This window comes from Corylus avellana, chromosome 7 (genome assembly GCF_965113065.1).
Source record: "Corylus avellana chromosome 7, dhCorAvel1.hap1.2, whole genome shotgun sequence".
NCBI classification, from domain to species: Eukaryota; Viridiplantae; Streptophyta; class Magnoliopsida; order Fagales; family Betulaceae; genus Corylus; species Corylus avellana.
Genome location: NC_142496.1, coordinates 17,010,354 through 17,022,540, shown reverse-complemented (window position 1 = coordinate 17,022,540; position 12,187 = coordinate 17,010,354). Strand labels below are relative to the sequence as shown.

Below are 12,187 nucleotides of genomic sequence, written 5' to 3'. Positions count from 1 at the left end.
AGTGTTTTCAAGAAAACAACTACCTTCAAACTGTGTGGCAATTGAGTTGTAGGTGGCTTTGGCGAGAGTTGTTGGGTGGCCCCTCTTATGCGGGGACCACATGGACTACAACAAAACAAAGAGTTTTGTTTGTAGTAGAATTCTAACACACTATACGTGTGTTTATAAGAGACAAAAAGAAGAGAAAAATAAGGAGAAGAAAAGTAAGAGTGCGGCACTGGGAGAGAAAGAAAAAGAAAAAGGAGAAAAAAAAAGGGTTCAGACTATTCACATCCGTCAAAGATTGGAGGTTCTTTTGTGGTCCGATCTTGATGCAATTTTAGGGTGTTGCTCCTGACGATGAGTGCTACGTATTGACTAGTGTCGATCGTTGGAATTCCTCTCCAATCGCTTGGTTGCTAATACCTACTTGGTGAGATCTTTCTTTATTCTTGTTGGAATCCACTTTTGGGTGATGAATTTATGTTTAATCCAAGAATGCATGTACTCTTGATGTGGTGATAACCTCTAGATATTTCTCTAGGGAAGACAATTGTAAACTCATTATTGTTGATAGTGGAAGATTTAATTGGACTAGGTCCCGTGGTTTTTACCTTCGCAATTGAGGGTTTTCCACGTAAAAATCTTGGTGTCTTGCTTGTGGGTTTGCCTGATTATTATTTTGCTACTGTATTACTATTTAATTTGCACAAAGAGGGGTAGATTAAATCCGCTGAGCATCTGAAATTGGTGTTCACCCCTAACACATTATTTGGTAAACACCTATATATTCAACCTCACTATTGTTAGAAATAATGTAAAATGTGTTCCCATTAAATAGCCTAATTCTTAACAATTATAGGTGTGTTCGAAGTCTTTTTATTTTATTTTTCCCAGTTTCCTTATGTTTTCTATGTACTATATCTCATCTATAAAAAATAAGAAGGTTATATATATGTTGAGTCAGTTAAATCTAAACATTTAATTAAATAATATTTATAATGTTTAATGAATCTAGATAATCTTTCTTCAAGTTATAAAGAAAAACAAAATCCTGTATTTGTGATCTTAACCAAAATGCAATATCCAAAAAGAGTTGTCATCCAAGTGAGACTACAACTAAAGTCATTGCAAATCTTGTTGATAAGCTTATAAACAAATGCACCGATTTGTGTTAAATATCGTACCTTTAGTAATACTCAAAGCAGCAAGAGAAGATTGTGCAATATTCAGTCCAGCCATGAGGCAACCATGGTGATGTAGCGGTTGAAAAAGGGAAGGAAGTGCAGGCCACGGTTGTGTAGAAGATCCTTACTGATCAATGCAAACATAATTGAGTAAACCTTTTTTCAATTTCTAAATGTGTAAGTAAACCTTGGTTTGTATGTTCTTTCATTCATCCCCTTATGTTTTTTGTTAAGTTGAGTTCATTGCCATGGAAAAGATCAACCAACTTTCTTATATGAATTGTCATTTTCACTCGGTTTAATTAGGACCACTACAAAAGGACCCCAATTCAAGGCAAGAATTTGATTTCAAGCAGCTTGTGGAGGCATTACAATCTGAATGTTCCATTGAAGAATTTGAGCTCTTTGTTGTAATTTCTAGAAAAATTTGGTTTCGCCGGAACATGGTAGTTCATGGTGGGGGATTTTTTAGACCCTAATATTGTAGCAAAAGGGGCAGTGCCATCATATGAAGTATATAAGAAGATTGTAGGACAGGATGAAAAAAGAAGAAACAAAATAATGGAGAGCCTGTCTATCCGTGATGGAAAGCCCCCCACGATAGTGAACGCAGTCAATGTTAAGAGACAAAACTGGAGAAGATATGGCCACATTGTGGAATCTGGATGATATCAAAGATGTTCAAAGTGGCAAATTGTTCATATAAAAAGGTAGACAAATTTTGCCGCCCATGAACTAGTCAAATTGGTTGTCTACCAAAGTATAGATCAGGTTTGGATTGAAAAACTTTCGAGATGTATCAGTGACCTGGTTTTGTTCGGGCGTCATGCTCTTATTTTTTGATATGTATAAAGAATCAAAGATGATGTAATTCTTTTCAAAAAAAAAAAAAAAAAAAAATGACTAACACACTTATATACACCAAATATATATTAAAGAGAAATTAACAAGAATAAATGAATATTTCCTTTGTTTGCAATAGTTTGAACGTTTCCTTTGACAGCATTAAATACCATATTACTTGCTTTTCTTTTCTTTTTGTCTTCTACACTTTAAACCTAAACATGATTTGCTCATACGATTTCATTACACAAGTAATTTCCTTAGCTGCAGTTACCGTCCTTTTCTATTTCTCAATATTTACAGCAATCATATGATGATGGCTAATAGAGTCGAGGGAGGTCAGGTAATTCTCTCAAATGCTTTGCTCGGCCATTTCCTTCCACGTATGCTTGAATAGACAATAGACCCAATTCTCCAAATGGAAGTTACAAACAAAACACACAAGTCTTTCCTTATGTCTCCTCTTCTCTTCAATATGTTTCCTTCTTCCCTCATGCCTACAAGGTGGACTTTGAAAAAATATAATAATACAAAAGGAAATGCTATATGTTCTTCAAGAGTTCTCCTAGTGTCCTCCCAATTGTGATGTGACTTTTAAAATCACCAATAGATTAAAAGTCAATAATGATAATCTCCAGATTTAAAGTCAATATTAATTCACCAATGGCTTTTAAAATGTTTCTTTTAAAATCACCAATAGATTTTGTTGGGATTTTCCATTAAATCCCAACAAAATACCCCTTTTTAAAAAAAAATATTTAAATTTTTTTGCATGCTGTTAAATGCGAACCAATGCCTTAATCTTTGTAATTTTTTTCTTTTCTTCTTTTCCTAAAACAAATTGGAGTATATTGGAAAAATTTAGTGGATGTGTGTGATTGCAAACAATTGAAAGATAGATACACTAAATTGTGAGATATTAAACTTTATGGGGACATTGCAAAAGTGATGACAATTCAAGGGGGTTAAGTGAAGTTTTCCCAAAAAATTACTTAAGACTCCATACGAAAAGTATAAGTGACAAATAACTCCCTATCTTGAACTTTTATTTGAAATTTTGACAAAAACCGTGCCCAACCATCCTAAATCCTTAGGGGTGGTTCGGCTACGTCGTTGGCCAATTTGGAGTGGTCCAACCGAACCCTATATATATATTTTTTATTTTTTATTTTTATATTTTTATATTTTTTTATGTTTTTTCTTTTTTTATTATAAGAAAAATGTGTTGTATTATTATTAGTACTAATATGACACTCGGGGATTGAGATTCCCTAGAATTCCCTTTAAATTTGAGATTCTCAGCCATTCATCTCATCTAAACGTCTAAAATAAGTCATGTTTTCTCATTAAATGCTAAAACATGGCTTACTTTAGACGTTTAGATGAAATGAACAGCTATTTTGATGAATTTGAGAATCTCAAATTTAAAAAGAATTCTAAGGGATCTCAATCCGCCATTTAGAGGGCTTTCTATGCATTTGGAGGGTTTTCTACAATATGTTTAGACCAAAAATGAAGGTGGAGAGTTGTGTTATTTATGCTCACATGAAGAGTTTTAAGAAGTGACGGAGCCACGTGGAGACCAATAAGAGTGATGGCCATAACTAAAGCTGGAAAAAAAAAAAATTAAGTCTTATATGTTTGGCTAATGGCCCCTCCAAAAATAGTCAACAACCCAACAATTAACCTGTTTGTGGTTGTGTGCATAGTTCAAGTTGTTTCTCTTTAATGTAGTGGGTTTGCTATTTGCAGCAGAAAACTCCCATAAAGCTGGTCAAAGTCCATCTTTATAAGCTTGTTGCCGTTGCCGACAAGTTTCTCATTTTTCTTTAATTTGACGCGTCGCGAGCATGTGACAACTTGCATTATTATCTTGACAAACTTGAATAATTAGGGAGGTATAGCTAGCAGTTCTGCAATTCTCTCTCAATTTTCTCTACTAACTAGTACTCTTGCAATTTCGTCCATGGCCTTCCACACAGCTTCTTCGTCATTCTCTTCTTCCATATTTGAATGGGATGTATTCTTGAGTTTTAGAGGCGAAGATACTCGTAAAACATTCACTGCTCATCTGTACACATAATTACGTCGAAAAGGAATCAACACCTTCATGGATGACAAACTTCGAAGCGGAGAGGAAATTTCATCGGCACTGGTCAAAGCCATTGAAGAGTCAAATATTTCGATAATTGTACTCTCTAAAAACTACGCATGATCCCTGAAAAATGCTATGCCAACTCAAAAAACTTGTTTATCACAATTTATGAGGAATTAATACTATGAAGCAATAAACAATTCAATCACCCAAAATATATAAAGCAATAAAGAGGCAGACACAAATATTTTGGTTACGAAGAGGAAACCTTTTAGAAACCGATCTAAAAGTAAAACCTCTCCAGGGCAGCCAAACCCAGGAAATGACTATCAAAAGATTATCCAGAGATTACAGACACTAGGAACACTTACAACCCTTTGCAAGAGCTTGGCTCTGTAAGATCGACAAGCCTACAACTCGTCTACTTGCTCACAATCTTCTTCATCGTGATTCTCCTTTACCTAACCCTTCCGATAGACTTCTCAACTACAAATTTATCAAAGGAATAACTAAAACTCTAAGAGATTCAATTGAACACTCACCATATATGATCTCCTTTAGCACAGCCTCCGACGAACTCTCTAAGGGCAAAAATTTGTGCCTTTCTCTTCTATAATAATGTATATATATCAGTACATCAAACACTAGACATGGGCCCACTAAAAACACAGTTTTGGGCATAATAGGTACGGGGTGCCCGGACAGGTTAATGGGCTGTCCAGACACGGCCTTGCGGAGTAAAAATAGGGTTTCTGGAAATGCGGTCCGGACACGGGGAAGGCTTGTCCGAACAGGGCATGCAATGGGTGAAACAACATTTTGGAAATGTTGTCCAGCTTTGATCAACAGCTCCGGTAGATGAGCTCTTGTGGTCCGATTGAGCTGAAATTTTGCAGGGACATTCATAACACATGAATCTACATTATGAACGGTGGAGATTGGATTTTGAGCATTCTATATCAATGTTTGAGCCCATGAGTAGTAGCCTCTGCATTTTGGAACTGAATTAAGCCAACACAAGAACTAATAAACTCCCCCTTTGGCAATTTGGTGACAAACCCAAAATGCCTAGCTAATCCCATCATCTCCCCATATTTACTCCCCCTTTTTGTCGCAGAATGACAAAAGGTCTTCATATTTCCTGAAACACTTCACAAAATACATCAAGGCATATGTGGAACAAGAATACATAAATAAAACTCATGAAAAAAAAATGACGTAGAATGGAAGATCATAAAGAAACATTAGCAAAACTCCCCCTCAATGTATGACTCAATTATCACCAAGAAACTGGAAGAGAAAAACATGTTTCTCCCCCTCAAAAGTCAAATGAACACACATGATATACACATCAATGACTCACGTATTGCACAATGAATATCCCAAACATGCTCCAAATATGTAAAATATACATGAGACTAGAAATGACACGAAACTCATATTGCTTGACCCAAGCAAAGAAAAATGTTCCATTCAACCCTAGCTTTTGTGGTGTTTGTGTAAGCCATCCAAAGAGAAAAAATTTCAACTTACAAAATGAGGAGAAAGTTTCACCACCATGAGGTTTTGACAAGTATATCAAATCGAAAGTCAAACCTTATCATACTAGGGCCTAGCCACTCTCATCCTCTACATTTCTCTTTGTAAAACATTTTGCACAAGTTTGACACAGTGAAATAAATTCCTTTTGGAATATGATCTTTTGATTTTATTTGTTTCACTATTTTGTTTATTTTTCTCTTTGAGAAAGTGTCCTTAAAACTTTTGGTGCTTATCACAAAAGAGAAAGTAGGAATTTTTAAGCCCTAGGTTCAACTAGCATATGGTCAATTTGAAAAATATGACTAGTCAAAAACCTCATATGGTTGCCTAACAGACCTCACAAATAAAGTGAAACAAAACCTCAATTTAAGTTTAAATGTGCACAAGAGATAAAGCATAGGCAAAATGTACTACATAAGCTCAAGCTTTAGGTAACCACAAAAATAAGTCCATTGACACAAATTTTCATCTCATGCATATTAAGAACATTCCAAGACGTAAGGAATTAAATCCATAAAAAGCAACATGAGAAATTAATGGACTATCTAGGTGCATAAGACAAAAGAAAGAAAAGAAAACAATCAAAGTAACATATTTTTGTCTTTTTGGAATTTTTCACAAAAGAAATGCACACAAATGAAAACAAATGCAAAACAAACAAAAATGTAATGCAAAAAAAAAACAACATGCTTGAATTGAGATTACAACAAACAATACATGAATGTCCTTTAGCATTAAACTTTCATCACATTTTATAGGTCCCACTACAAAGTAATGATTTGGTTTAATAACTACTTCTTGGTCTTCACAAGACATTTCACATTCATGAACACTTGATTAGGAAGTAGACAAAAATCTTGGTGGTCCGCCCACAACACCTCATCTATAGGCCTTTCAAAGATCATAACATATGAATTTCTTAAAAAATCCTTTATGAATATCCCTCAAAACAAGAATCTCAAAACAACCATGTATACACTATTCATACAAAAAGTGTAACAACAAAAACAATTCACTCCATAAACAAGAAGCAAAAACAAAAAAAATGCAAAGCATAGAAAAATAACATGCTCTAGGATATTCAAAAATAGGCAAAACACTCAATCCTAGACTTGTTATTGACACACCTAACTCTAGGTGAGATCACTACCACTCCCCTTCAATGGGTGAATGTTATAATCCTTCCTAACCCACTCTTGAACAATCTTAGGACCAGATTTATGATGCACACAGGGTCTCAATTTAAAACAATTTGGTCGAATATGACCAACTTTGCCACAATGATAACAGGTGGGAACAAACCTTTGAGAAGGTTGTTTGTTATGAGGAGGGATATATTTAGACTTTGATCTAGGCAAACCCGACTCTATATCACATTTTTCTTTCTTAGGAGAAGCCAAGTTTTTCCAGAGTCTTTGGGATTTAAACTGAAACCAGTTTGGTTTGATGTGACCAATAATCCCACAATGGTGGCATGTCGGAACAAACTTAGCTTGAGTTTGTTTCTTAGAAGAAGTCTTCGATTTGGGCTTCACACAATTATTCAAACAAGAGTTTTTGCCCTTATCCAAACAGACTTATTAGCCTTGACTTCTTTAAAATTCACAGGCTTAACAAATAAGGTTTTTCTTTCAGATTTAGAAGCATGCGAAGTAAAGTAAACACCATTATCAACAATCATACTATGCTTGTTATCAACACAGAAAAAACTTTTTAAAATTATCACTAGAGAATTTTTGTGAGAGTTCTTTCAAATCATTCTCAAGTGATATATTTTTTTTAACAAGCACAGACATCTTAGAATTTAAAGAATCAATCAAGGCATATGATTTAGACAATTCATTCGTCAAAGACTCTTTTTCTTGTTATACAGTTTTAAAATTCTTCCAAATCTTTTTGTATCTGTAGGACAGTTGACTATACTCATTAGAGAGGATCTTGTACACATCGTCAAGATCATCAAAATCAAAGGAGTCAATGACAAGGGACTGAGATGTATTCATAGTAAAAAAGCGTCAAGGATCTCACTCAGGAATTTAAGCCAAATAGAGTGAACCTGCTATGATACCAATTGAAAAACGCTATGCCGGCTCCAAAAACTTGTTTATCACAATTTTTGTAGAATTAATACTATGAAGCAATAAACAATTCAATCACCCAAAATATATAAAGCAATAAAGAGGCAGACACAAATATTTTGGTTACGAAGAGAAAACCTTTTAGAAACCGATATAAAAGTAAAACTTCTCCGGGGCTGTCAAACCCAGGAAATCACTATAAAAAAAGATAATCCAGAGACTACAGACACTAGGAACACTTACAACCCTTTGCAAGACCTTGGCTCTGTAAGATTGACAAGCCTACAACTTGTCTCCTTGCTCACAATCTTCTTCATCGTGATTCTCCTTTACCAGACCTTTCTGATAGACTTCTCAACTACAGATTTATCAAAGGAATAACTAAAACTCTAAGAGATTCAATTGAATGCTCACCACATATGACCTCTCCTAGCATAGCCTTGGACGAACTCTCTGGGGATGAAAATTCGTGCCTCTCTCTTCTATAATGATGTATATATATCAGTACATCAAACCTTAGACCTGAGCCCACTAAAAACACATTTTTGGGCATAATAGGTACGGGGTGTCCGGATAGATTAATGAGCCGTCTAGACACGGCCTTATAGAGCAAAAATAGGGTTTCTGGAAATGCGGTCCGAACACGGGGGAGGCCTGTCCGGATAGGGCACGCATTGGGTGAAACAGCATTTTGGAAATGCTGTCCAGCCTTGATCAACAGCTCCGGTCGATGGGCGTTTGTGGTCCAATTGAGCTAAAATTTTGCAGGGACGTTCATAACACATGAATCTACATTATGAACGGTGGAGATTGGATTCTGAGCATTCTATATCAGTGTTTGAGCCCATGAACAGTAGCCTTTGTATTTTGGAATTGAATTAAGCCGACACAAGAACTAACAATCCCGATGGTGCTTGGACGAGCTGATGAAGATCCTTGAGTGCAGAAAGACAAGGGAGATACTAGTTCTACCACTGTTCTATGACGTAAATCCTTCGGAAGTACGGCGTCAAACCAATAGGGTTGGAGAAGCATTCACTAAACTTGCAAAAAGGTTCAACGATGATGAAATGAAGGTGGAAGGGTGGAAGAGAGCCCTAAAAGAAGTGGCCAATTTATCCAGGATGTATTTGGGAAACAAGTATTTCTAACCACCTTCGCTGTCTTCCTTCTGTATTGTTCTTTTTTCTTCTAATTATGGTACATCCCATGTACACATGTTTCAATGCATGCATGTGAACTATTTTACATTTAAAAATGTCTACTTGTAATTAACCTTTTAAATAAGCTTTGTTCTAAAATTAATTAAACTCGGCGGATTCTTTTGTTTTAGATGGGATAATTTGCTTAAATAACTTTTTCATGACTTAAAAAAAGAAAAAAAAAAAACGGAAAATGAACTTTCCAATTGTTGTGCACATATCGGGGTTGTTTGTCAAACTCCTCCCCACCCCTAAATACTATTCACTTCCTTTTTTCAAAAAAATCAACATTAAAACATTTTTATTTTTGCATCACATCATTTATTTTTTACTACTATTCAAATAAAAAAATCACTACAAAACAAAATTTTCTACTTTTCAATTCCACTTTTTCACTTTTCTATACCAATTATTATGATTATTATTATTATTATTATTATTATTACTATTATTTTACAAAAAGTATGAATAGTGCTATGGTGCATAACAAACCCCTTCATAGTTATGTATCACTAACTTTTCATTCTCTTCCAACTTTTTTTAATACATAATTTCACTTCTTTTTATCAGAAGGTAACTCATTAGTTAGTATGTTTTGTTATCTTTTTGTATCGGTAGGAATGAATCTGAATTTATTGACGAAATCATCGAACGGGAGAATTCAAAATTAGTTAATAATACATATTTTCAAGTTGCCCAATATCCAATTGGAATAAAGTCTCATGTACAGGATATGAAGTCGCTTTTAGATATAGAGAATAATGACAGCACATGCAAGATAGGGATCCTCGGAACTGGCGGGATTGGTAAGTCAACTCTTGCCAAAGCCATCTACAACTCGATTGCTTCTCATTTTGAAGATAGTTGTTTTCTTGAAAACATTAGAGAAACTTCCAACAAAAAGGGCTTGATCCATTTGCAAATTAAACTCATTTCTAAAATCCTAGGAGGTTCAAGTCAAATGGTTGACAATGTTGATCAAGGAATTACTTTGATACAACAAAGGCTTCACTTAATAAGGATACTTCTAGTTCTTGATGATGTGGATCATTCTGACCAATTAGAAAAGATAGTTGGAAAAGGCAATTGGTTTGGTTTAAGAAGTAGAATCGTCATAACAACAAGAGATAAACATTTACTAACTAAACATCAAGTTTTAACCTACGAGGTGAAGGAATTGGGTTACTTCAAAGCTCATAAGCTCTTTAGTTGGCATGCCTTTAATAGAGATACACCTGATGATGATTATGTGAAAGTTACAAACGATGCAGTGTGTTATGCTGGAGGATTGCCACTAGCTTTGCAAGTGCTACGCTCGAGTCTAAAAGGGAAAGATATCTTTTATTGGAAAAGTAAATTGGACAAGTACAAAATAATTCCTCACGATGATATTCAAAAAAAGACTTCGAATAAGTTTTGATGGATTAGATGAAAATGCAAAGAATATTTTCCCTGACATCGCTTGTTTCTTCAAAGGAGAGAAACATATAGTGGTTTTCACTCATATAGTGGCATCAAAGAGCTAAAAGATAAATGTCTCATAACTGTGTTTTTGGATAAAGCATTGGAGATGCATGACTTGCTGCAAGAAATGGGTAGAGAAATTGTTCGACAAGAATCACCCGAAGAACCTGGCAAGCTCAGTAGATTATGGTTTGATGAAGATGTTCGTTATGTTCTAGAAGAAAATATGGTAAGAATTATGTTAAAACTCCCTTTAAATTTTACATTTGTTTCTTTTTCATGAGTTAAGCTACTAGGAAAATATATATTTTACAAAATAACAATATTGCTTCAAGTTAGATGGTTATCTGACTTCAAGGGTTGAATATTCATCTAAAAATTGTGATGTTCATAATAGAAGGAGAACATGTGAGGTTAATCCCACCTTGAGAAAAAAAAAAAAAAAAAAAAAAAAAAAACACATGAGAAATTCTAATTAAAAATTATGTTGAACTTTATAAAAAGTTTAAATATAATTCTTGGAATTTTTTTTTTTTTTTGGGTAAAACACATTTCTCAAAACAAACTACAAAAAAAAAAAAAAAAAAAAAATCCAAAAAAAAAAAACCGTTTTACAAAAAATTAAATACAAAACTTTTAGTGATGTCCTACAGCTTCGTAATCGAAAATTTTGCAAACACATACTTCTAGCTATTTAAAGTGAGATGGTTGGTCTTAACAATACATACATACAACCTTTGTCAATTTTTACAATTTTTATTAGTATCTTGCCTTTTCTTTTATGAACAAGTAAGGGTAATATGTAAATATAAATAGAACATAAACATTCATTTTGAGAATGTGATCAGTAGTTACTTTAAGGCATGCCAAATTACTCATTTTGAATGAGTGGATATACAGGATAACATACTAGCAGAGGTTGGACAAGATGAAGAACATCCTCACGATCAAATTGCAATTATTGTTGGAGTCTACAGTGATGGTAATGAAATCAATTTTCCTCATGGAGATTACCATAAAACTTGCTATGGATCATTGCGTTCTGATCAAGTATGGTTGCATTCCTATGTTCTTCCAGAAGATTTTAAGCTAACGAGAGGAGATAATCTTCAAGTTTGCTTAAGTCCTTTCCAGTATCATACAGCTTTGAATTTTATATCGGTGAAACATTCAAAGTTAATGTTCTTTAAAAGTTGCGGCTGCCATTCGGTACGAAAGCATGAAGAAAAAGCGATAGATTTAATTCAACCTTCAAATAGATGCCGTGATGATGATGATGAATGATAATGGCAACTTGGAATCCAAATTTTACCCACAACAAAAGCGACATTCTTCAACACCTGGCACTTAGAATTCGTATGAAGAGAATAATGTAATTAAGGTGTGGATTTACTTATCTCTTTTTCAAATTTGATTTTGTTACCCCTTTGAAATTACTATTGCTTTATTTTTTAGGGTCTTGTTCTTGCTTTTATATATAGTTTTCTGTTTTATGATTTTGGTGGCATAAATTCATCAACAATGAAAACTAATAAATTCTTGACCTGCTTGGTGTATCGAAGGTGTTCCTTTTGCTTTGGCTTTTGTCTGTTTTGCGGGACTTGGACAATCTGGCAAACAACTCACATGCAGCAACTTCTACTTTAGATGTCACGTTAGTGATTTTACTCTCCATAGCCTCTCTTTATAATTCTTTTTTTTTTGTTTCTGTTTTTGTTTTTTGTGCAAGTATTATGCTCTTTTGGAACTTCTTAATCCTGGCCATGGTCTTTTATAAGATTGAAGTTAATCTGATAT

The 12,187-nt window shown here is 34.3% G+C and overlaps 1 pseudogene; it reads left to right on the top strand.

Annotated features, from left to right (window-relative positions):
* Nucleotides 1-3,975: 3,975 nt before the first annotated feature.
* Nucleotides 3,976-11,674, top strand: LOC132185196 (disease resistance protein RUN1-like; annotated as a pseudogene).
* The last annotated feature ends 513 nt before the right edge of the window (nt 11,675-12,187 follow it).